The sequence below is a fragment of the Pelodiscus sinensis genome, chromosome 7 (assembly GCF_049634645.1).
Source record: "Pelodiscus sinensis isolate JC-2024 chromosome 7, ASM4963464v1, whole genome shotgun sequence".
NCBI lineage: Eukaryota > Metazoa > Chordata > Testudines > Trionychidae > Pelodiscus > Pelodiscus sinensis.
Window position 1 is genome coordinate 16,331,472 of NC_134717.1, and position 22,525 is coordinate 16,353,996.

Genomic DNA, 22,525 nt, shown 5'->3' on the forward strand with positions numbered 1-22,525 from the left:
CAGCAGGAGTATATTTTCCTCAGTGGGAAATGCATCACCTGCTGTTAAAAGGAAAGCAATTATTGTATTCTTACTAAACCTTGGGCCTATTTCTGTACACATTACTACTTAAATATATAAACATCATGCTCTGTGCCAGTTTTAAGAAGTTAAGCATGTCTGAACACCAGCTGGGATACCAGTGAAGGTCACCTTAGGTGCCTATTAAGAGCAGGGGAAATGCCAAACTGAGCACCCTCCCAATAACTATGACTAATCAATCAAAAGTAAACATGAATGATGTGCTCTCAACTTCTGCATATGGGACTTCATGGTCTAAAGAAATTAGATTTTCCATCTTTCTCCTGCAATCAGATTATATTTTTTACTCTTACTCAAGATTTCCACCTGCTCTGATTTTTTTTCTTGCTTTTATGTGTTTTTTCTATGACTGTAAACTTGGCTGACAGAAAAAATAGGTAATTTATTTGCACATTGTCAGATATTATTTCTCAGTGGAATCTACTATTGTCAAACAAAACAACTCTTGTAATCAAAGTGGAACTTAAAACAACATGAAAGTTTACATTTGTGAGTAATGGCAAGATTCCTTAGGCAACAAGAAGCAAATAAAAGAACCAAAGGCATATTTAAACATGTAGATTGGCATTCACACAAATGAAAAAGTATGTGGACATATAAAACACAAGTCAGATTTTAGTACATAAAACCTTATGTCACAATTCACTTTAACAGCACAGCAATATGGAAATAAAAGTATTAGTTGTACATATTTATGCATATAAGAGGACACATCAAATAAAAGACAGAGAAAGAAAAAAATAAGAATGACTGAATAGGAGAAATATCACCTCTAGGCTATCCATGAAAGGACATTTATAACATTAAACATTCATCTTCGAAAGGCCTTTTGGAGCTCATAAGAAAAGTACCTGCCCTATCTATAAAAAGACTTAAAAACACCTTAATTGACAGAAAAGGGGTACTTGTCCCAATAAGAATTAAAAATATTTTCAAGTTTAAAACAATATAGCTTGTTACAAATGATAACCTACAAACATACCTAAAACACTCTGTATGAGACACGGTAGGAAATTGCAAATAAACAATCCCTGCTCACCCCTACCATGCCTAACACAGTGCCAGGGACAATATCAACAAGAAAAATGTGAATAGATAGTCACAAATGTTACGCTTTTGCAGCAGCAAAACAGATTTGATAGCAGGAGTGTCAAGACTCATTGAACAAAAGTGTAAACCCTCTATATGAGGGAAACAAATTCAAGCCAGGAGTTGCAGCAGCACTATCAGCATCCCTAGTTCGAGGTAAATACGAAAATATATTAGAGGACTATCTATTTGGAGGCATTTCTAAAGTGTCTATATACCAATATTGGGTGGACTACAAAATTCTATATGTAGACTATAGTCATCACATTGGCATTTTCATTGTTTTCAGCAAATAAGTTATTTTAAAATGAGCATCAGAGAAATTTAGAAACTGACACACTGGATTGAACTAGTGGTCCATTTAATATTATATCCTATTTCTGACAGCAGCCAGAAGCATCTGCTTCTGAAGATGATACCAAAAACCCCAAAACTGGATAGCTAAAGTTCTTGGTCTTAGTGCTATTTTGTGGCAATTAATTCAACAGGCTAATTATGTGTTGTAAGAAAACATTATAATATTTTTAGAATAATTTTCTACCCTATTCTTTATACAGCCTAAGTAGGACTGGTTAGAAAATGGCCATCAAAACTGTTGTTCGATAGATAACTGAGTTTTCAAAGCTTTTAGACAAAATAATCTAAATTTTTCACAATTTTTTTCAATGAGTGCTAATCTTAATTTTTGTCACCATGTTTTTACCACCATTACCCATTAAGTAAAGATTTTCATTAAGCTCTGCAATTATAATGTCCATTTCCTTTTTTCTCAGAATGCGTGTTAATGCAAAACTCCCCAAATAAATCAGCGATGATTATCCTTAGAAAAAATGTCTTAAACATTATTTTTAATAATTTAACCACTTTTTGAGATGCAATCTTTCATAAAGAGAAATTCTCCCTTGAGAAAACAAGTATCTGTCCACAATGCATTTTATTTTGGGGGGCACTATCAGGACAGAAGTTTGGGAAATTATCATTCTGAAGAGCAATCTCATGGTCTTCAGTTCCTTTGCCTGTCTTCTGTTTCAGTGATCATTATCTAATTCCCTAAAAAAGTGCTACTCAGAAGGCCAGAAACATATCAGCAGAAACAAAGGTCAATCTCACTACTGATCATTTTTTCATACTATCTGTTTATAGACAAGAGCTTTTAGCATTCTGCCAATTTCAACGATTCTGCCATGTACATTGGTAGATACTCAAGATTGCAGTCTATGAAATAAAACACTATTCTGCAGCTTGATCCATAAAATCTTTCTTCTTTCCTAAACCATGACTTTGAAAATAAATAGAACACATGGTTCTTAGAAGAGACGAACCCAAAGGTTCAGTGATAACACAAACACGACCAGGTTTGGGTTCTTCTCCCCCTTCATTTGTAACAAGAGTAGCCAAAACTCACAGCATATTAATGGATTCGATCTATTTATCCATCCATCCATTCATTCATCTATTTTGCTTTTTCTTTCTCTTTCTCTAGGTAAAAAAATATTGCATCCAATATTTATTATAGCCTCACCTGCTTTGAAATGAAAATGCTGAACAGTTTGGTAAATGGATGAAAAGTTGACTATTTTCACTATAATTCTTACAAACATCACTGTACCCTCTGCTTTGTAATCTCTTAGAGGCATACCTCATAACAAATCAGAATAGATATCACTATAAAGCCCATAACAATTGTGGATTGGGAGACTATAGAAAAGGAATTATTGTATTTCATTTCTTTTTCCTAGCAGTGGAAGACAAATGGTATCAGGCCACTAGCTCTTTCTGTACTGAAACCATTAGTCTAACCTCAGGTGGTTGCTTTTCTCATATACTTGCTCCCAGATGAAATGCAGAATTTCTATAGACATGCAATTTTGGCCTGTATTCATTTAAAATCGAAAATGTAAGTAAGACAAATCCTATTTTACTTGTCAGTTGAACAGCTGATTTCTTATGAATAACAATGCTAAGTACTTATACAGCTCTTCACATCTTTAAACAACTTTACAAACCTCATGCTACCATCTAGACATTGATTTCTAAGCCGATTTCCCACATTGGAAACCAGGTCTGCTTAAAAAAATAAATACAATACCACTGGCACAATATAGTTCATAAACTAATTAATCCTCATAAATATTATCATCTCCATTTTACAGATCAGGAAACTAAGCCTGACAACAGTCAAGTGATTTGACCAATATCCCAAAGAGAGTCAGTATCAGAACCAGAGCAAGCATCTATGTGTCTCTAGCTTTCAGTCCACTACGCTAAAGCATAACTCATGCCTCTGCCTAATGAAACCATCAAGAAGTAAAAAAAATCAGTATTTACATGGATGTATATCACCTCCTTGCAGTTTTTTGAACTTCAGCACCATAAATCCAGAGTCACACCTTTGTACAGTAAGGTATGCAATTTATACCCCTCCCCCCTTGTGTGTAGGGGAGGCTTTGGGCTATAAGCGGGATTTACCATTGAGGAAGTATTGCTACTGCCCTCCTCTCAGGATTCTACTTGAGTTCCTCTTGGACAGAACTCTATAAAAACCTATAGTGCAGGCTGCTGAGCTGAGTCACTGAATTAGTGCAGCTTGCACCAGCCTGACCTAACCCTCTCTAAGGATGCCTCCACCTACTTCTGGGAGTTGGGATCTCCAATAGGAAGCAGATGTGGGCAACTTGGACTGTTGCACTCTCTCTACATACAGACTTACTGCTGCCAGGGATCTGCAGCCTAGCATTTGTTGGCTTACACTAACAAAAGTCAAGATTAAAGTAAGTGTACATGCCAAAAAGAAGTCATTGTTTAAATATGTCTTCAGTTGAACTCACATTGATAAAGTTACTCAGATGCCTACACATTTGCCAGGCTGAAGTCTAAATTGGTATAAATAATATTTTGCTTATTTATATGACCAATATTTTATCAGGCATGAAAATTATTGACACTAAGTCCTTCTTTGTTAAGTGTAGTAATTATAAGAAATATTTCTAGTACAATAATAACAATGACGCTAGGGGGTTGTAAAAAAATCTATTTAAAAAAAATAAATGGATGCTCAACTTCAAAAACTTTGTTTAATGGTGTGTGTTATTCAAGACATATTGCTAGAGTGCATATGACATTGTCACAAGAGTATAATTTCTGTCATTTTCATTATGGGTTTGGAAGAAGCTTTCAGTGAAATAAAGAAAAATACAATCTTATGCTAGTAAGTGTAACTAAATCTCTTCGAAGATCTATTATTGCACATGGCTGCAGTTGAAGGACTTTATTTATCCTTTGGAGCCAATCAATCTGGCAAGAGTTTGAATTAAATGCAGATGCCATAGTGTCATCATACCATAGTTTTACCTACTATGACAACTGTAGGGATAATCTGTTATTATTAAAGGTTAAAAGGCAAATTGGAGGAGCGAAGATCTTTCCTTATACTGCCATCCTTCAAAGTGACTCTTGGTAAACTGCTTGGAATCCGGTTTGCTTTGAAATCCATTGAAGAGTGTTATGCAGAAATACCAAAATAAAGTGTTTTGTGGGAAGACTAGTATTTTCTAGGGCATTTCTTTCCATTGTATTTTGCAAGTATCCATAAGATCATTTTACTCTGCAAACTTCTGCAAATAACTACGGCTACGTCTACACTGGCCCCTTTTCCGGAAGGGGCATGTAAATTTCAGCAGTCGTCGTAGGGAAATCCGCGGGGGATTTAAATATCCCCCGCGGCATTTAAATAAAAATGTCCGCCGCTTTTTTCCGGCTTTTAAAAAAGCCGGAAAAGAGCGTCTAGACTGGCCCCGATCCTCTGGAAAAAGTGCCCTTTTCCGGAGGCTCTTATTCTTACTTCAAAGTAAGATCGGGGCCAGTCTAGACGCTCTTTTCCGGCTTTTTTAAAAGCCGGAAAAAAGCGGCGGACATTTTTATTTAAATGCCGCGGGGGATATTTAAATCCCCCGCGGATTTCCCTACGACGACTGCTGAAATTTACATGCCCCTTCCGGAAAAGGGGCCAGTATAGACGTAGCCCAAGTGTCACATTTTCAACCTAAGCCAGCAAAATCTGCATATGCAACCAACTCTGTACAGCAAATCCTTGCGCATGAATAGGTAAACCCATATTTTCATGCATTCATAGGGTTTGTATGTGCAATTGTGTGTATGCTGAACAAGTTGCAGGGGGAAAACATGGGTAATGGTTTTCAGAAGTGAGTAGGGATTTTGATGTCTCCATTTTTTGGTGCTCAGCTCATACCTGATTTTCATATGATGCATTATCAGCACTTTTTGAAAATCATGTAGGTGTCTCAGGTTGTGAATCCAAAGTGACTAGTAACTTTTGAGAATGTTGGCCCTGGTCTCTCCCCTGAGGATCTCACAGCATCAGTTCCTGTAGCCAGAAAGGTAAAGGATGGAGGAGGTAAGGAAGAGATGAAGGATTATATTAATATAGTAGAGTAAAAAATGTAGTGCCTGCTCCTCAAAATGAATCTTTACAGATAGATCCTTGTATGAATTCTCACTGAAATAAGTGGGATCTGCATAGTTACAGAGATCCACCCATGGGCATCTACCTATACGATGGGTGCACATTTAAAGGCCCATTGGAATATTTTCCTGAAAACTTAAATATTTTCAAACAATTTGGGATATCTCATTGATCTCCCTCTGTTTTAAATACAGTTTACAATAACAAACATTAAATGCAGGAAAGTAGTAATATGAGTTATTAAAGCCTATTAACCAAAAGCTGAACGTAAACAATATTCATTTTATCATGGTGGTTTCTTCTGCCATGTTAAATGCAGCTCAGTACAAAACCCTCATGTTCTAAGCAAGACTATATAGAAAAGTAGTAATGACATCATTAATAAGAAATCAAGGTCTACGTTTTGCATTTTGTTGACAGAAAAGCTGATTGTTAACTTCCAGTACACTAAGAATCATTCTACACCATGACTGAAGTAGTAAGCACAGTAGCAACCTCATCTATGCCATAAATATTTCAAAAATCTACTTTGCAAAAAGAAAAATCTTGATTAATGAAATAGAGTTTAAATTTTTTTAAAAAACTAACCACATAATTCATCATTATTATAGTTCAAGGGAGTGTATTAAATCACTGATGAGAGAAGGATGGATAAAAGTAAATTAACAGACCACCTTTAACCTGCTTGACATGTTAAGCACGTACCATCAATAGTGCAACATGCTGATTGCATTATGACTAGTGGGAGAGTCCTCTAACATTACAGAAATGACAGATATTTTGGCTCCTGTGCATTTATTACGTTTTGTTAACTGATCTCATGAGCTTTCGAGTAATAAAAAAATATATACTGCTCTCCTTGTAAGTTGTAAATAAGTCTAGGGTTAGCATAGAAGTTCTGGATTCTGAAGCTAATGAAAAATGTCCATTACATTTGGCATTTTAGAATTTTTCTGCGTGACTGCATGGAGATGGATGGGTGGCTTGGTGTGATTGCAAACAGTTGAACAAATTTCACTGTGAACCTTGGGAGCATCGTAAGAGGGTGATAAAGGGCAAGCATTTGGCAAAAACACTGAAAACAGATCAGCAAGATCTCAAGGGGAGCTTGTTAATTATTATCCAGGAGAGGTGAGTGCATGCTTCATGGTATGTTTCTCTGAGAAACCCTTAATACCAAGATGCCTGAAAAATTTCATTTATTTAATTTGTGTGGAATTACCTGACAATCTTTCAGATCAGCATAGTTACACTGACTGCAGAGCACTTGTAGATTTTGGTACTATAGCAAGGGAAATCTCTAGGGTCCTTTAGCAACATCATGCTAACAGGTATGGCCTGTAATTCCTAATACACAACTGCTAAGAACCCCACAAAGTTCTCTAGCCACTTCACCAAGTCTTATGGAGCATAGGAAATGTAACAACTAAATTACAAAGAATTAGTCTTAGTTCCTGCTGTGGGAAGAGGTCAGATGGTTTTCTTTCACCAAATTCTTATGTGGATTTCAGAGTCATTGGCCCTTAGTTACCTGGAGCCTCAAGAAAGAAGCTAAAGGACATAGATAGCATACCCCCAGTTCTGCCTCCTGGGGAAAGTTATTTTCAGGAGGGAATGATGTGGGGATCAGGCCAAAAGACCCACCTCACAAGAAAACATCTAAGGAAATTTTGGGGGGATCCTGGAGTGAGGGGGGATTTTTTTTGGCAAGGAACAAGAAGGGTGGGGGGAGAGGGCTAGCTCTGAGCCCGTTGTATTAGACAAAAATTCTGAGCTGATTTTTCACAGCATGGAATCTCAATCCACCTGATTTCATCTTGCTTCAGGAACCTAGCCAAGTGCTTCACAGAGTGTCATTCCTGATGAGTCACTCATGCACACAAAGCAATGGGGTGGACCATCACCAGGGATAAGACACTCACAGTACCCCTAACCTGTAATCTGGGCAGGAATCATTCTCAAGAGGTAGAATCATAATATCATAAAGTACCAGAAACAGCCTTCCTTAGGCCTCTAGTAACTACCACTGGTTGCTCGGCTGTAGTGGGAGGGAGAACTGAGGCAGACAATGAGCAGGCGGCTAATTTAAATGAGCTGCTACCCCACAGTTTTAGATCATGGAGTGGAGTTGTTCTGGATTTTTTTCTTCCTTTGGGATAGGCTCACTTGCCTGTGAATAGGTACCCTGATGATTGGCATGCATTGCTTATTGTGGGTGTGTAACTGAGAAGCCTTCGTATTTTTCAGAGATAGTAGGATCTTTTGTAAGAAATAATGAAAAACCGCAAAAAAAAAATAGAAGTCCACAGAAAAGTGTTTGCTAACTTCAAATTTTTCTCTTCTTAGAAGATAACCTGTATAATATGCTGCTAGTTCCAGAAACAAAATCTATTAAAGCTCTATTGCTGTCTTGAAAGTGTTTTGTGCCATTTGAATGGAGCAGTACTTTTCCTGGAATATCTATAAATCTGCACTTAATAGAAGCAGCTTTCTGGTCATGATTGCCAAGTCATTGATTTTCCCAATTACTGCAAGGCCACTGCTGCTCCTGTCATAGTGCAGACAGAAAGCTTCCTTCCGCTACAGCGTCGTAAGTACAACAAACTTGACTTTATCTGGAACTTTCACTTCATGGATTTCCACTGGGATGAAGATGGGGCTAATAAACAACAAGCTTTAATCTTCATAGTAGAATAGTAAACTCAATAGCTATATCATGGGTGCATAACTATAATTCAAACATGCTTTCCATGATGGATATTTATCATTTCATCATCTTTTGAGGTACATATACAGCCCTGGGACAAAGTTCTGTAGAGGCATGAGAGCCTGAAAATCTCACAGGGTAAACAAAATTATATCAAGGTACTTTCCTTTTGCTTTAAGCTAAAAAGTTCTTTCCCTCTTGCTGTAAAGTAAGAAAAGGGAAATTTCATTCCAATATTTTGCTTCCTTAACTCCTCTCCTTTCTCTTTGTGTAATCCCTCTTTCACTGATTATAAGTCTGACCATTATGTAACCAATCACCAAAAAAAAAAGTACTTGCATGTGATAAATACATGCTCCCATCACACACTTTGACACCAATCCCTGCATTTACTTATATAGGCACAACCATTCTTTCCTCTCTGTTTCCCAAGCTTTGACTGAGCCCTGCTTCCCCCAAACCCGAAGTGCATTGACAATGACAGCATGACAAATCGATCTTCTTCACCAAGTCCTTTGACTCCTGCACTTGGAACAGTTTGAATATTCAGACATCATGAGATTGAAACCACTCTGCTCCCAAGTTTAGATATTTGAGTTTGAAGCTCTAACAAATAGCTTTCTGTAACTAACAGCCGCATGATTTTCATTTTGAATGGAAAACTCATAATAAGCTAAAACATATGTAGTTATTTTCTTCAGCTACTTAAATAAAAAGTATGATACTCTTTGTGTCCATCTCTTCCATTTGCCTTACTAACAAAGATTTGCATAGTAATGCAGAATGGCAATTTACATTTTTTATAGGTTATCTTTGTGATCATTTGTCTATAGCTTTTTCATATCATTATAGTCCAAAGGCATGTTCAAACTCTGTGCTGAAGCGCTAGCATTTCTGACATTGCCATTTCCCCCCTTGACTTCTTAATGTTTCAGTACTATAGAAACAGGCTCCAAATCAATTTCATTTAAAGTACAATGGAATTAAGAATAATAATAGAAATGTTTGTATAGTACTTTTAAAATACAACATTTACAAAACTAACAATTGCCTATGGCCAAATTGTGCCATCATGAATATCACTCACTCATTTAATTTAATTTAATGGCAGTTGAGTAAGGGAGAGATTTCCCCTAGTTTCTAAGTGAAAACAGAATTCTAAAGCCAAACAAGGAATAAAATGACATCATCATTAATGTTGACATTAAGCACATGCTTAAATCCCTCCCTGTTCAGCAAACGACTTTAGGCCTGTGCTTAAGTACTTTGTTTGACCAGTGCCTATGTGAAACAATAGTACTATCTGTATTATCTTCCACTTCACAATAGTGCAGAATTGCCAAGATATATGTATGCATAAGTGGAGTTGCATAATTGCTGTAGTATAATAGTTCTTGCTACGCAACCTGTCCCCTGCCTTCCGTGGTCATCATGCTGTAAACTCTTCAGCACTGGGACCATGCCTAGTGCAAATATGAGTGCTTAATAACACCACCAGCCCATTATAAATAATTAATGATTAACAGTGGATTATTAATTAACAGAAGATTAATTAATGAAGATTAATGTAGACTTTCCAAAGATAAGAAGAACATAAGAGCAGTCATATTGAGCCAGACCAAAGGGTCCATCTTGCGCAGTATCCTGTCTTCTGGCAGTGGCCATTGCTAGGACCTAGGAATGAATGGGACAGGTAACCATGAAGTGATCCTACCCCTGTTGCTCATTCCCAGCTTCTGACAAATGGAGGCGAGGGACACCATTCCTACTCATCCTGACTAGTCATTGATGGACCTAACCTCCATGAATTTATCTAACTCTTTTTTGAATCCTGGGCCTTAACAATATCCTCTGGCAAGGAGTTCCATAGGTTGACCATGCATTTCATGAAATAGTACTTCCTTTTGTTTGTTTTAAACCTGCTACTTATTAATTTCATTTGGTACCCCCAACTTCTTCTGTCATGGGAACCAGTAAATAACTTTTCTTTATTCACTTTCTCCACACCAGTTATGCTTTTATAGATCTCTATCATATCCCCCATTAGTCTCCTCTTTTCTAATCTGAAAAGTCCCATTCTTTTTAATCTGTCTTCCAAACCCCTAATCATTTCTGTTTCCCTTTTCTAAACTTTTTCCAATGCTAAGATTTTTTTTTTAGATGAGGCACCCATATCTATACACAGCATTCAAGATGTGGGTGTACCATGGATTTATACAGTGGCAATTCTCTGTCTTATTTTCTATCCCTTTTTTAATGACTCCTAACATTGTTTGTTTTTTTGACTGCTGATGTATATTGAGTGTATGTTTTCAGAGAATTATCCACAATAACTTCAAGATCTCTCTCTTTTGAGTTGTAATAGCTAATTTAGTCCCCATAATTTTGTACATATAGTTGGGATTAGGGATGTTAAATAACATGTAATCAGCTAATCAAGTAGTGGTTTAGACGATAAGGGGGGAAACAGCAGAGCCGCAGCAAGTTTTAAACTGGTTCCCCCCAGCACCTGCTCCTGCTCCCCCCTTGCTGCCTCTCTCTGATATAGGCAGCAAGGTGGGGGAAGCGACTAGTTGAGTCACTACTCAACTACCCGATAAGCATATATTTATAGGGTAGTTGACTAGTCGCTTACATCCCTAGTTGGGATCATGTTTTCCAATATGCATTACTTTGCATTTATCAACATTAACATTCATTTGTCATTTTGTTGCCCAATCTCCCAGTTTTGTGAGATCCTTTTGAGGGTCTTCACAGTCTGCTTTGGTCTTAACTATCTTGAGCAATTTAGTATCATCTGCAAATTTTGCCACCTCACTTTTACCCCTTTTTACAGATCATTTAAAATAGGTTAAATAGGATTAATTCCAGGACGAACCTTTGGGGGACACCATTAGTTACCTCTTCTGATTCTGAAAACTGACCATTTATTCCTATCCTTTGTTACCTATCTTTTAACTAGTTATCAGTTCATGATAGGTCCTTCCCTCTTATCCCATGACAACTTACTTTACTTAAGAGTCGACATGTTATTGAAGTAACCATGCATTGTATTTCTGTGTGGGAGACCTGTGTTCAAGTCACATAAATTGGATTCTTGTTATGACTGATAGAAAGTGAAAGCAGGACTGGCAGGATGTCACTCTATAGAGAGATAGCAGCCAAGTGGCTCAAAGAGCAAACTGGCTGACCTTTATAGAACTGGATGACCATCATAGCTTTCCCTCTCCCTCCCTTTCCTGCCATGAGTTAAATTACTGATGGTAGACCATGGTGCTGGGGATTTGGCAAAGCGTCAGAAAGTAAAAGCAGAGTTCACCACAAAGCCCCAATCCTCATAGCAAACAAGAAAAAGATGATATTGTTACAATCAATCAGATTCAGATCTCATTTATGCTGATATTTATCTGGAGCAAGTCATCTAAAAAATCAACTGTGTTCATACATACTGTGTAAGTGCAATCAGTATCTGGACCACAAGTACCATATGTTCTGATGTGCATGCTAAGGAAGAATGGAAAACCCCACACAACACAAGGAGAATGGGTCAAACTCTATCCATAATTGCACATTGCCTAATCCAATTAATGCCATTGTTTCTTCTTCCTTCTTCATTCTGAGGTCACATATCAAAATTCTGAAAAAAATACTGAGGTAGTAAAACTTTACAAGAAACAAATGTCATAACAAATAAATCATTATGAAAATGCTTTATGAATCTACTATGTATTTGGCCAGAACCAACCCTTTTAGAAACATTAAAATAATTAATTATAGAATCATAGAACTGGAAGGAACCTTGGCCTTACAGCAAGACCAATCATAATTTAGACAATCTCTGACAAGTGTTTATCTAATCGGCTCTTAAAAATTTCCAGTGATAGATATTCCACAACCTCCCTAGGTAATTTATTCTAATGCTTAACAATTCTGACAGTTAGGAAGTTTTCTAGACCTTTAATCATTGTTATTGCTCTTCTCTGGACTGTCTTCAATTTATCCACATCTTTCCTGAAACATGGCACCCAGAACTCGACATAGTACTACAGCTGAGGCCTAATCAGTACAGAATAAAGCAGAACAATTACTTCTTGTCTTATTTACAACACTTGTGTTGCTATATCCCAAAATGATGTTTGCTTTTTTTGCAACAGTGTTACACTGTTGACTCATATTTAGCTTGTAGTGCACTATGACTCCCTTTTTGCAGTACTCCTTCCTCCACAGTCACTTCCCATTTTGTATGTGTGAAACTGATAGTTCCTTCCTAAGCTTTATTATTATCAGCTTCTATATAATGCACTCATTATATCTGAATAATATAGCAATTCCTCTGTGGTTCACACAGTATATGTCGTTATGTTATAATAAACAATATATGTACCCTCAAAACATAAAACTGGATGCATAGTAGGCATAAAAAAGGGCAGAGAACACACTGATATTTATTAACATGACTTCTGAAATGGCTGATATAGAAAAGATGAGACTATGAACTTAAATTCATAACTTTGCTAAACAATAAAAATCATGGACTAAATAAAGACACTGGATGAACGCCTTGTTACAAAAATCTATAACCCACAACCTCCCTCATCACCAAGCTACATTTTTCTCTTCCTCGCCACACCCCATGACTGTGTTAACTGGCCACTTCACCTTGAGTGGTCCCTTGATATAAGAGTTAATTACTTATGCTAAACAATCTGATCCATCTTGTATTTAGCTGTGATGCTCTGAGTGTACTTACCAGACATGAAGAAAAGCTCTATATAATCCAGGGGTGGGAAATTCTGGCCTGCAGGCCGGATCCAGTTTGCAGCGTTAGTCCCTGACGGGCCTCTACCTCCATGCTTATATGTGCCTCCACAGATATCAGAAGATCGCATCTCTGATTGGCCATGAATTGCTGTTCATGGCCAATGCGAGCAGCAGGAAGCGGCATTCCAGTCCACAATGCTTCCCGCTGCTTGCACTGGCTGCAAACAGCAATTCATGGCCAATCAGAGCTGCGATCCTCTGATACCTGCAGAGGCGCAGGTAATAAACATAACGATGACAGCCCACTAGAGACTAACCCTGTGGGCTGTCATTTTTTTATTTCACACCCGTGGTATAACCTCAAAAGCTTCTCTCTCCCCCCAGCAGAAGTTGGTTGGATAAAAGATATTACTTCATCCATTTTGTCACACAAGGAAAATATAGGCCTTTCATTAAAATAAAATCAAAACATTATTGCAACTTAAATATTTCCTGGCTCAGGTTTTTAATATTAAGATAATTTACATGAATGATTATGGAGCTTATCCTAAATGGTTGCCCATTGCCCCAAAGAAAATGTTTATGAGCTGAGTAGAATAATTATATTCTCCTATTAAATGTTGCTCCTTCAGGGCTAGTTATTGTTGAGCATAAATGTGCCACTTTATATGCAAATAAAATATACTGAGAGTTGAATAAAAAGTTCAGCATATATCTACTGACAAATCGGCCTATTATGTTCTATATTAACAGAAAGACCATCTTGTGGTAGGAAATGTTAATAGAGTTCAACGGATGCAATACTTGCTTCCTTCTTTCTATGAAAGAAGCTTTAGTTCCTTTATTTTACTTAACTACATTTGTTTAATAATGTCGTTCAATCTATTACATTTCATACATGAATATATATAGATTGCATAATCATTTGTTCATAATGTCTGATATTTGTAAACACATGAATGATAAAAATTATTTGGACAAAAAAATAAGAGTATACTAAGATAATGCTGAGATTTTTCTGAAAGATGATTCAAAAGCATTGGTGCATTTTAGGACAAGAATCAAAAGCTATTATATCTTAGGAGAAAATTGGATTGTGGTTAACATAATTCATTATGACATGTCACAGGATATCCCACATTATTTAGCACAATGCAGATTGGTCATCATTGTATTTAAATTCATGAAGGAAGTACAAAATCCAGGCTTAAGCTTTGTCCTCAGTCGCAGAAGGGCAGCCATATTAGTCTGTAACTTTAAAAACAAGGAGTAATTCTATGGCACAGAGACTAACAACATGTATATATTGTGCCTAATTGTTAGCTAACGTGTGATATAATGGATATGATGATAACGAAAAGGTAATAAACTAAGGATATTTGAAACTGTTCAAATGAAATAAGAAACCACCTAATCCTTCAGTCAGAATTAAACATGAATTTTACCCACCCCTTTTATAGCAGTCTGGAAAGATACTTTACACAATTGACCCCTTCCTTATTTTGGCAGGGACTGGCAGCAAAAGTAATTGAAATATATCAAGGAAGTGGATTCTTTGTATTTCTGATTCGTCAGCAACCAAGACTACTATGGACTTGACTCACTTTACCCATGTAAATCAGAAGCAACCTCAAAGTAGTAAATGGAATTACCCTGGTGTAAAGCTAATGCTGGTTGATTAGAGATAAAAAAAACTTTTTGCTACTTTCCAGGGGACATTTAGGAATCTCACTGAAATCAGTCTCCTAAAAGCATCCTCTTTCCTGTTCTATTCCTACTCACAAAGGCTGGAGTGCTGAGAAAGCTGCCAGTCCGCAAAAATATGCAGTGTTTGCATATTTGCAGTGTTTGCAGTGTAGAGATCTTAATTTCTGATGCCCACAGTGCAGCAGATGTAGGAATAAGCCAACTGTCTCCCACCAGATGCAGGGAGAGAAGAGTGTGCAAGTTTACAAGACCCCTGAAACAGTAAGAGGTAAAGAATAAGAAGAGTTGTAAGGCCTGTTGGAGAAAGCCAGGAACCAGAGAATCTATAAGGAAAAAGGTATGTTTTCCATACGTTTGGAGGTGGAGAGAATGGAATAGTTTGCTAGATTATTTATGAAACTGGAGATTCTCATCAAGTTTGCTTGAAGTTTCACACAGACTCTGAGTTCAGTGTATAATCAAGTAACTCAAAGGAAGAATAAAATAGCTGAGAATGCTGGTAAGCTGCTAGTTTTTGTTCACTTGTGGACCAAAATGAAGGTGCTTCAATAACTCATCCTAATGTCCCCTTTTCTCAGTGGACATCTCTCACACAAAAACAGAGCCCAACAATGCAAGAAGAGTACACTTACTTCTCCCACTCCCTTACCTTAGCACAGTCACAATGAATAATATTATAGATGGAGAGGAAATTTAAACATGGTGGAAATGGGTGTATCTACACTGGCATTTATGCAGTTTTATCCACTTCTATCAGGACTTAAATGTTGATGGACTCTACCTCTGAATTTTCTTGCATTCATTCTTGAATTAAAAATAAAGTATGTAGTATTAAATGAATGTAGTGTCTATGCATTAGTTTGTCTTTTCAAAATTAAAAAATGTTAACCGAAGTGAAAGCAACATTCTGATAGGATTTGACCCAGAGGTCACTGCAGCCCCACTGGAGAATTAATCTGAAATCAATAAAATGAAATTCAATAAAGACACGTGCAAAGTACTACACTTAGGAAGTAAAAACAGAATGAACAAATACACAACAGGGATTAATTGATGAGGCAGTTCTACTGCTGAAGACAACTTGGGAGTTATAATGGGTCAAAAGCTGAATATGAGCCAACCAGATGATACAGCTGCCAAAATGACTAGCATTAATCTGGAGCACATTAATAGGAGCACCATCTGTAAGACACAGGAGCTATGTATCCCACTTTACTCAGCACTGGAAACGAATCAGCAAAAGAAATGTGTCCAGTTTTAGAGTGCCACATTTAAGGAAAGATGCAGACAGACTGGTTAAAATGCAGAGGAGAACAACAAATTTCTACAAGGTTTAGAAATGATGAAAGGTTAATAAAACTCATTGGCTGCGTCTAGACTGGCAAGTTTTTCCGCAAAAGCGGTAACTTTTGCGGAAAAACTTGCCAGCTGTCTACACTGGCTGCTTGAATTTCCACAAGAACACTGACTTCCTACTGTCTGAAATCAGTGCTTCTTGCGGAAATGCTATGTTGCTCCCATTTGAGCAAAATCCCTCTTGCGCAAATGCTTTTGCGCAAGAGGGCCAGTGTAGACAACACGGTATTGTTTTGCGCAATAAAGCCCCGATCGCAAAAATGGCGATCGGGGCTTTCTTGTGCAAAACTGCGTCTAGATTGGCACGGACGCTTTTCCGCAAAAAGTGCTTTTGCGGAAAAGCGTCCGTGTCAATCTAGACGCTCTTTTCCGCAAATGCTTTTAACGGATCTATCAGAGCGGATCTGATAACAATCGTCTAATATGTTACGGTCTACTATAAAGAGGACAGTAATCAGTTGTTCTTCATGGACATTGAAGGTAGGACAAGAAGTAATGGACCTAACCTGTGGGAAGGGATATTAGTTTAGATATTAGGAAAAATGTCTGTCTATAAGGTATACATTAGCATTGGAATAAATTACTAAGAGAGATTGTGGAGTCCCTATCATTTCAGGTTTTTAAGGACAGATTAAACCAGGGGGTTTCAGACTCTGGGTCAGGCTTATAAAGCCAAGCCACTAGCTGGCCGTGAGATGCTTTGTTTACCTGCACCTCTATAGGTACGGTTGATTGCAGCTCCAGTTGGCTATGGATCACCATTCCTGGCCAATGAGTGCTGCAGGAAGTGGTGTCTCCATCTGTACCACTTTCTGCAGCTCCCATTGGCCAGAAACAGAGATCCAGAGTGAAAGGGAGCTGCAATTGCCTGTACCTGCAGAGGTGCAGGAAAACAAAACATGTCATGGCCAGCTTTCGGCTTGCCCTTATAAGCCACGACCCATGGTTAGACAAATACCTGACAGGGATGGTCTTGCCTCAGTGCAGGTGCTGAATTAAATAACTTCTGCAGGTCTCTTCCAGCCCTACATTTCTAGGTTTCTAAATTTCACACTGACTTCAGTTTAGAACTGGACTAGATTAGAAATTGAATTTTGGATCAGACCTATCATGATTCAATTTTAAGATGATCGATCATAATTTTTAAATCATAGCCATGCCATAATATTACATCAAAATAACTTTTGAGTGCCAGTTTGATCTTCAAAAGTAATAATTCTGAATTTCTACAGAATTCAATGGAAGTTGGTAGGGCTTATCACCTTACAAGAGACATTTAGTACCTAGAAGGATTTGTTTCCATATTAGGTTCATTGTGTCCTGAGTTTTGGAATCTGCAAGCATATGGTATGTAATCTATGCTTTCATTTGTATTGCTAATGAATAACACCTATGCAGTCTAACCACTGTCCACATGAATGAAGAGTAGTTACTTGTAACATTTAGATATGAAAACTATTTTATGCATGACAGATTTGGAGCAGAGAAAGGTTCCACTGTAGTCTTCTTTATGGGCTACCACTTTGCACAATGTACTGTCTTTGAATTCTAAAATCTTTAGAAAGAGACAACAAAATTAGACCTATTATTTTGCACTCCAATTATTCAAAGATGTCCAAACAGATTGAAACATGATTTAAAAATATAAAACTGTTGCTATTTTAAGATCTTGGATGCCAAGTTACAACCTGGAGAGAATTTTTATAGCATCATAATCCCATGAAAGTAGGATTTGTAATAAAATGCTGATGACATTCTGCTAACTATTGTGGCACTAGCAGGAATCTTTGTATTACTGTTAGGTATTTCAGCCCTTGGTATCCAATTCCCAGATAATGCACTGACTTAATGACACCAGTCTCCAAAACACAAAGCAGGCAATCTTTTTTATCTTTTGTTCATTTCCAATCTTAGAACAGCCACTTTTCAATCTGTCTATACACCATCTATCCCCACATCTGTCTCACCCTATATAGCTATTCTTTACCATTCCTGCCATGCATATTTTTGTTACTACATTGAAATCTTATGCATAATTATGTGAGGTTGCTATGGAGATTATGTGTGATTTGTCATGAGGAAAATCTATTGTGTTTGAGATAATTCTGCACACTAATGACCTTAGAATCTTTTTTTCTGTCTCCCTCCTCCAGGATTAGAAGAAACTACCTGCTCAGATAGTTAGCTAGAAACAAAATAAATTTTATAAACAGCAAAGTTACTGTTATTGCCTTCAGCTGAGAGCCCAAGAACTTTCCTTCATTTTAAACAGATGGAATGTGCACTTGTACAAGGTAATGATTGTCCTAGGGAATGATTATGCAAAATTTAGACTCCAGTGTCTCATGGTAACCATAAAAAGTGTCTACACAATTCAATATTTTCCCTGACTGAAATGTCTTCATATAATGCCAATGATCTGACATGTACCTACTTTTTAAAGTATTTATGATGAAGGGAGTGACTAAACTAGTCACACTATTGAAGAGCGCTTGAAAAATATCTAATCAGCTATGCTCTGAAACAACTTACTTGTCTTCTTTGCTTGCTGTGTATCTTTGTAAAGCTGAAAAGCTCAGGATGTGATTGATTACTGCATGTCACTCACAAGCAATCCAGGTCACACTGTTCTGGCTGTACTATAACTGGAGACCTAGCGTTAGCACCCAGCAAGGTCGACCTATGCTACCTAATAAATTCCTACCTTCCTCAGACTCAGGACAATCCAAGGAGCGCATGTATTTACACAGGAAGCAGCCGTGAAAACACAGAACCAAACTTTTCCATCAGAGAAGATCTGACTAAAGAATTCAACAGAGTTATTTGGAGTGGGGAAGGATCAATGCTCATGTCAAGCAGATGAGATAAAGAAAAAGTATGAGAATTCTTGGGAATGAAAAAAAATTAACTGGGAGGAAAGGTGCATCCTTAAGGTTAATGTAGCTCAGAAAAACCAATGTCAGTCACAAGCCTATGTGGTAGCTCCAAAGTCAACGTTCCAAAGCTCTGGAAAGATACAATCCTGTAGCTTGGGTCATGGATCTTGTGGCTGCCATCAAAGATAAGTAGCATCCAGCTGTTACTAGTGGGAAGGGCAGGAAAGAAGTGCAGATTCAGAAGAACAGTGAGATCATCTTTATAGTTTCCAGCTCCATTTCTGTATCTTTTTTTCCTCACATAAGAAGCCTCATCATCTTTATTATGCTCCTTCAGAGCACCACGTTAACAGTAAACCTTTATGTTCCTAGGGATCCTTGATTGTTTAAATTTCCCTTAAGCCACCATTAAAAGTAAAAGAATCATACAGTGTAACAGAAAAATAGATGTCCCTTGGGGGGGAATAATATATTATAGTTAGAGATCTGTCACCACCACAGAATCATATGTTCACCTACTGGTCAATATTCTTGTAGCCTTTAAACAGAACACTTAGATGAATTTATGTGAGACTCCTTGATAGTTGATGTGATATGCTACCATACACAAACTCTCAACTTCATTCCCTTTCAGTTAGCCACACCACTGTAAATAATACACAGAGCACCAACCACATAGTGTCTGTAGACTCTGAATTATACTCCCATAGTTTCCACTTCCACTACACTAAGAAGTTACTCTCCAAGTCAGCTGATACTTGCAGTGGTTTGACTCATTCCCCACCTCCTACATGGGAAAGGATGATATTCCCTCAAGGCTATATAATTTGATTGTGTGACTTTAGAGACATCAAATACTTCTTGAGTTTACTCTTGTGGTTTATAATATTTCCAGAACCCTCGATGGAATTTACAACCCCATTATGCACAGCTGGGGATGCATTATTCTTTATATTGCTCAAGTTAAATCTGAATAGAGGATTAGAGTATTTCACAGTGTTTGTAAAGCATCTCTATGGTCCTTCTGGAGGTAGTTGATGAAATATGGTCAGAGGAAGCCAACGATTGCCCTCAACAGGATTATCATATTACACTATGAATTTTTTAAAACTTTTTTGCAATATGAATTAAGCACTTGTAAAAGTCTGGACTAGCTCTTTGTTTTACTAAGGGATGGGAAAAGAATGGTTGCCAAAAAGTGAGGTATACAGGGAAGGCAGTGGAACTCACACATAGAGCTTCAGCAATTTTGTTTCTAAGAAAACCTGGGAAATTGCACTCTGTCCCTGATTTATGCCAAAGACATTCTCCAAACAAAGGGTGAGTGGAGGTGATGTGAAAAGGGCTTTTAATCTGTGTGATAAATTGCCAAATTCTATTAGATTTAATGAGCCTCATTAATACATAGCTAGAATAGCAAAAAAATATAATAAATACCCTATCAAGTTCTCATATAAACAAATTGAAGGAATTAATAATAAGAATGCTATTAATGTCTACATAATTTAGAGAAGTTAATGAAATCGATTTTAAGTTTTACTAATGTATACTTAGTGGTAAAAAAAAACCTTAATGTCTTAAACAGATCTTAATGTTTCTTTCCCTTCTTCATTACCCCCTCCATTTAAAGAATTAAATCATTATAAAAAATTCTATATAATATAATGAACTATGATATTCTTTCTAATCTTATAGAATTTAATATCAGTTCCATTTTGCTATAAAATTCCATAAAAACCTATTCAAGGGATATAATTATTCATTAAATTCTGTAATATTGGAGAGTAATTTCGATAGAACCTTATTAAATTTGTATTGGGGAAATTGTCATATTTGGTCAAGTCTATGCATAAGGAATCAAGTTTGGAAATCACAATATACATTCCAAAAACAGTGTTACAAATTAGCAACTGAATGTATAAAACTAGATCTTTGTTGATCTGAAATGAACAAATGAGACTGTAAATTAAAATTCTATTACATTCTTGTAAAAGTGAACAACAACTATGAGGCCATGATAGATAAACAGTCTTCACCCACTTTATGGTTAAAATCATGAGTCTTCTGGATTTTAACAACAGAAATAACAAAGGAATAAAAATACTTAAAAAATTATGAATGGTCTTACAGCATCTAAGTTTTTTCCATTACAGCATAACATGGCTACCCCTCTGAAACAAGGAATCAAAGTCATAACTAAGAAACAGCTACAAATTTCTGCAAAAAAGTAAAGATGTTCACATCTTCTCATCTAAATCTACTGTACACTGATTGAATACACATTTTTCTCATTAACCTCTTTCAGCAGAACATCCTATTAGTAATCTATTAAAAACAATTACTTTTCATATATTCGTTGTGGAAAAGGTATTTTTATTCACATTCCAAAAAGTACCAGGTAGTCGCTACTTGTAGTTACAAGACCATTATGACCTAGAGAGAGCCACCCTACCATTCAAATAAGGGCTGGCAACTGACTTTGTCAGGCCTGTGGCAATATGGAGAGTCGCTCAGCCCTGGGCACCCCAGAAGGAGCAAGGCTGAAGGCAGAAGGGGTGGGACTAAAGGCTAGCCTCTCCCAGTCAGCCTCAGTGCTGCCAGAACTGTCTTGCATGGGGCTCTGGCAGTGATTTGAAAGTCTTGGGACTCCAGCCGCTGCTGCTGCCTTGATAGCAGCTGTGGTGGCCCAGAGCTCTGGACCATTTTAAATTGCTGGACCGTGGGCAACTGCCCGCTTTGCCCACCCCTCTCCCCCATCAGCAGCCCTGTTCGAAAGCAAAGGACATATCTCAACGTGGAAACCTGACCCCAATCAAGTCAGTGGAAAAACTCCCATTAACTTAAATGGATAGGACTACTCTGCAGCTGGCAGCATGCCTCCCAGCCCAGACAGACAGGCTCAAACTAGCACATGAAAATGGCAGTGTGGATGCTGCAGGACAGGTAGTGGCTTGAGCTGACCACCTGAGGATGGATCCAGGAGAGTTGGGTGGCTACGCAGATACTACAGAGTCCACATTACAAGTCAGATGGCTCAACTTGCTAATCATTCCTAGGGTAATTAAATGATCACAGCAAACAGCTACACTGCTAATGGGAGTGTGAGTGTACATTTTCTTGTGTACCCTCATCAAATCAAGCTTTCAGGATGAAGGGCATGGCACCCCAAAGTAAGGTCCACCTTCAGTGCCCTCCTTACATTTGATACATTTTAATACCTTATTTGTATTGCATTTGTAGCCCATTTCACAACTTTGATGCACAGAAGCAGGCAGGATTTATCCCTGTCATACAAGACAATAATTCTGCATCCTAGGATCCGAATTCTATTTATCCATGCCATAGATAAGCATTTAAATGGTTTCCTCTAAGCTTGTAGAAACTTTAAAATTTTAAGAATAACTGAAAAGTACTCACAGCAAGAAATTGAACTGTGCAACAAAACTGGGTGGAGCAGTATTAAAT

The 22,525-nt window shown here is 37.4% G+C and overlaps 1 protein-coding gene across 7 annotated transcripts in view; it reads right to left on the bottom strand.

Moving 5' to 3' along the window:
* NCKAP5 (NCK associated protein 5) overlaps positions 1-22,525 on the bottom strand; it is a 652,533-nt gene that overhangs the window by 462,679 nt on the left and 167,329 nt on the right. Inside the window, exon 1 of one of the 7 annotated variants that reach the window (XM_014580892.3) lies at positions 5,420-5,563. The exons of the other annotated variants lie outside the window; for them this stretch is intronic. The gene's annotated coding sequence lies outside the window, so the exon portion shown is untranslated. Of the gene's footprint in view, positions 1-5,419; positions 5,564-22,525 lie in introns of those variants that run through there. 7 annotated transcript variants of the gene reach the window in all.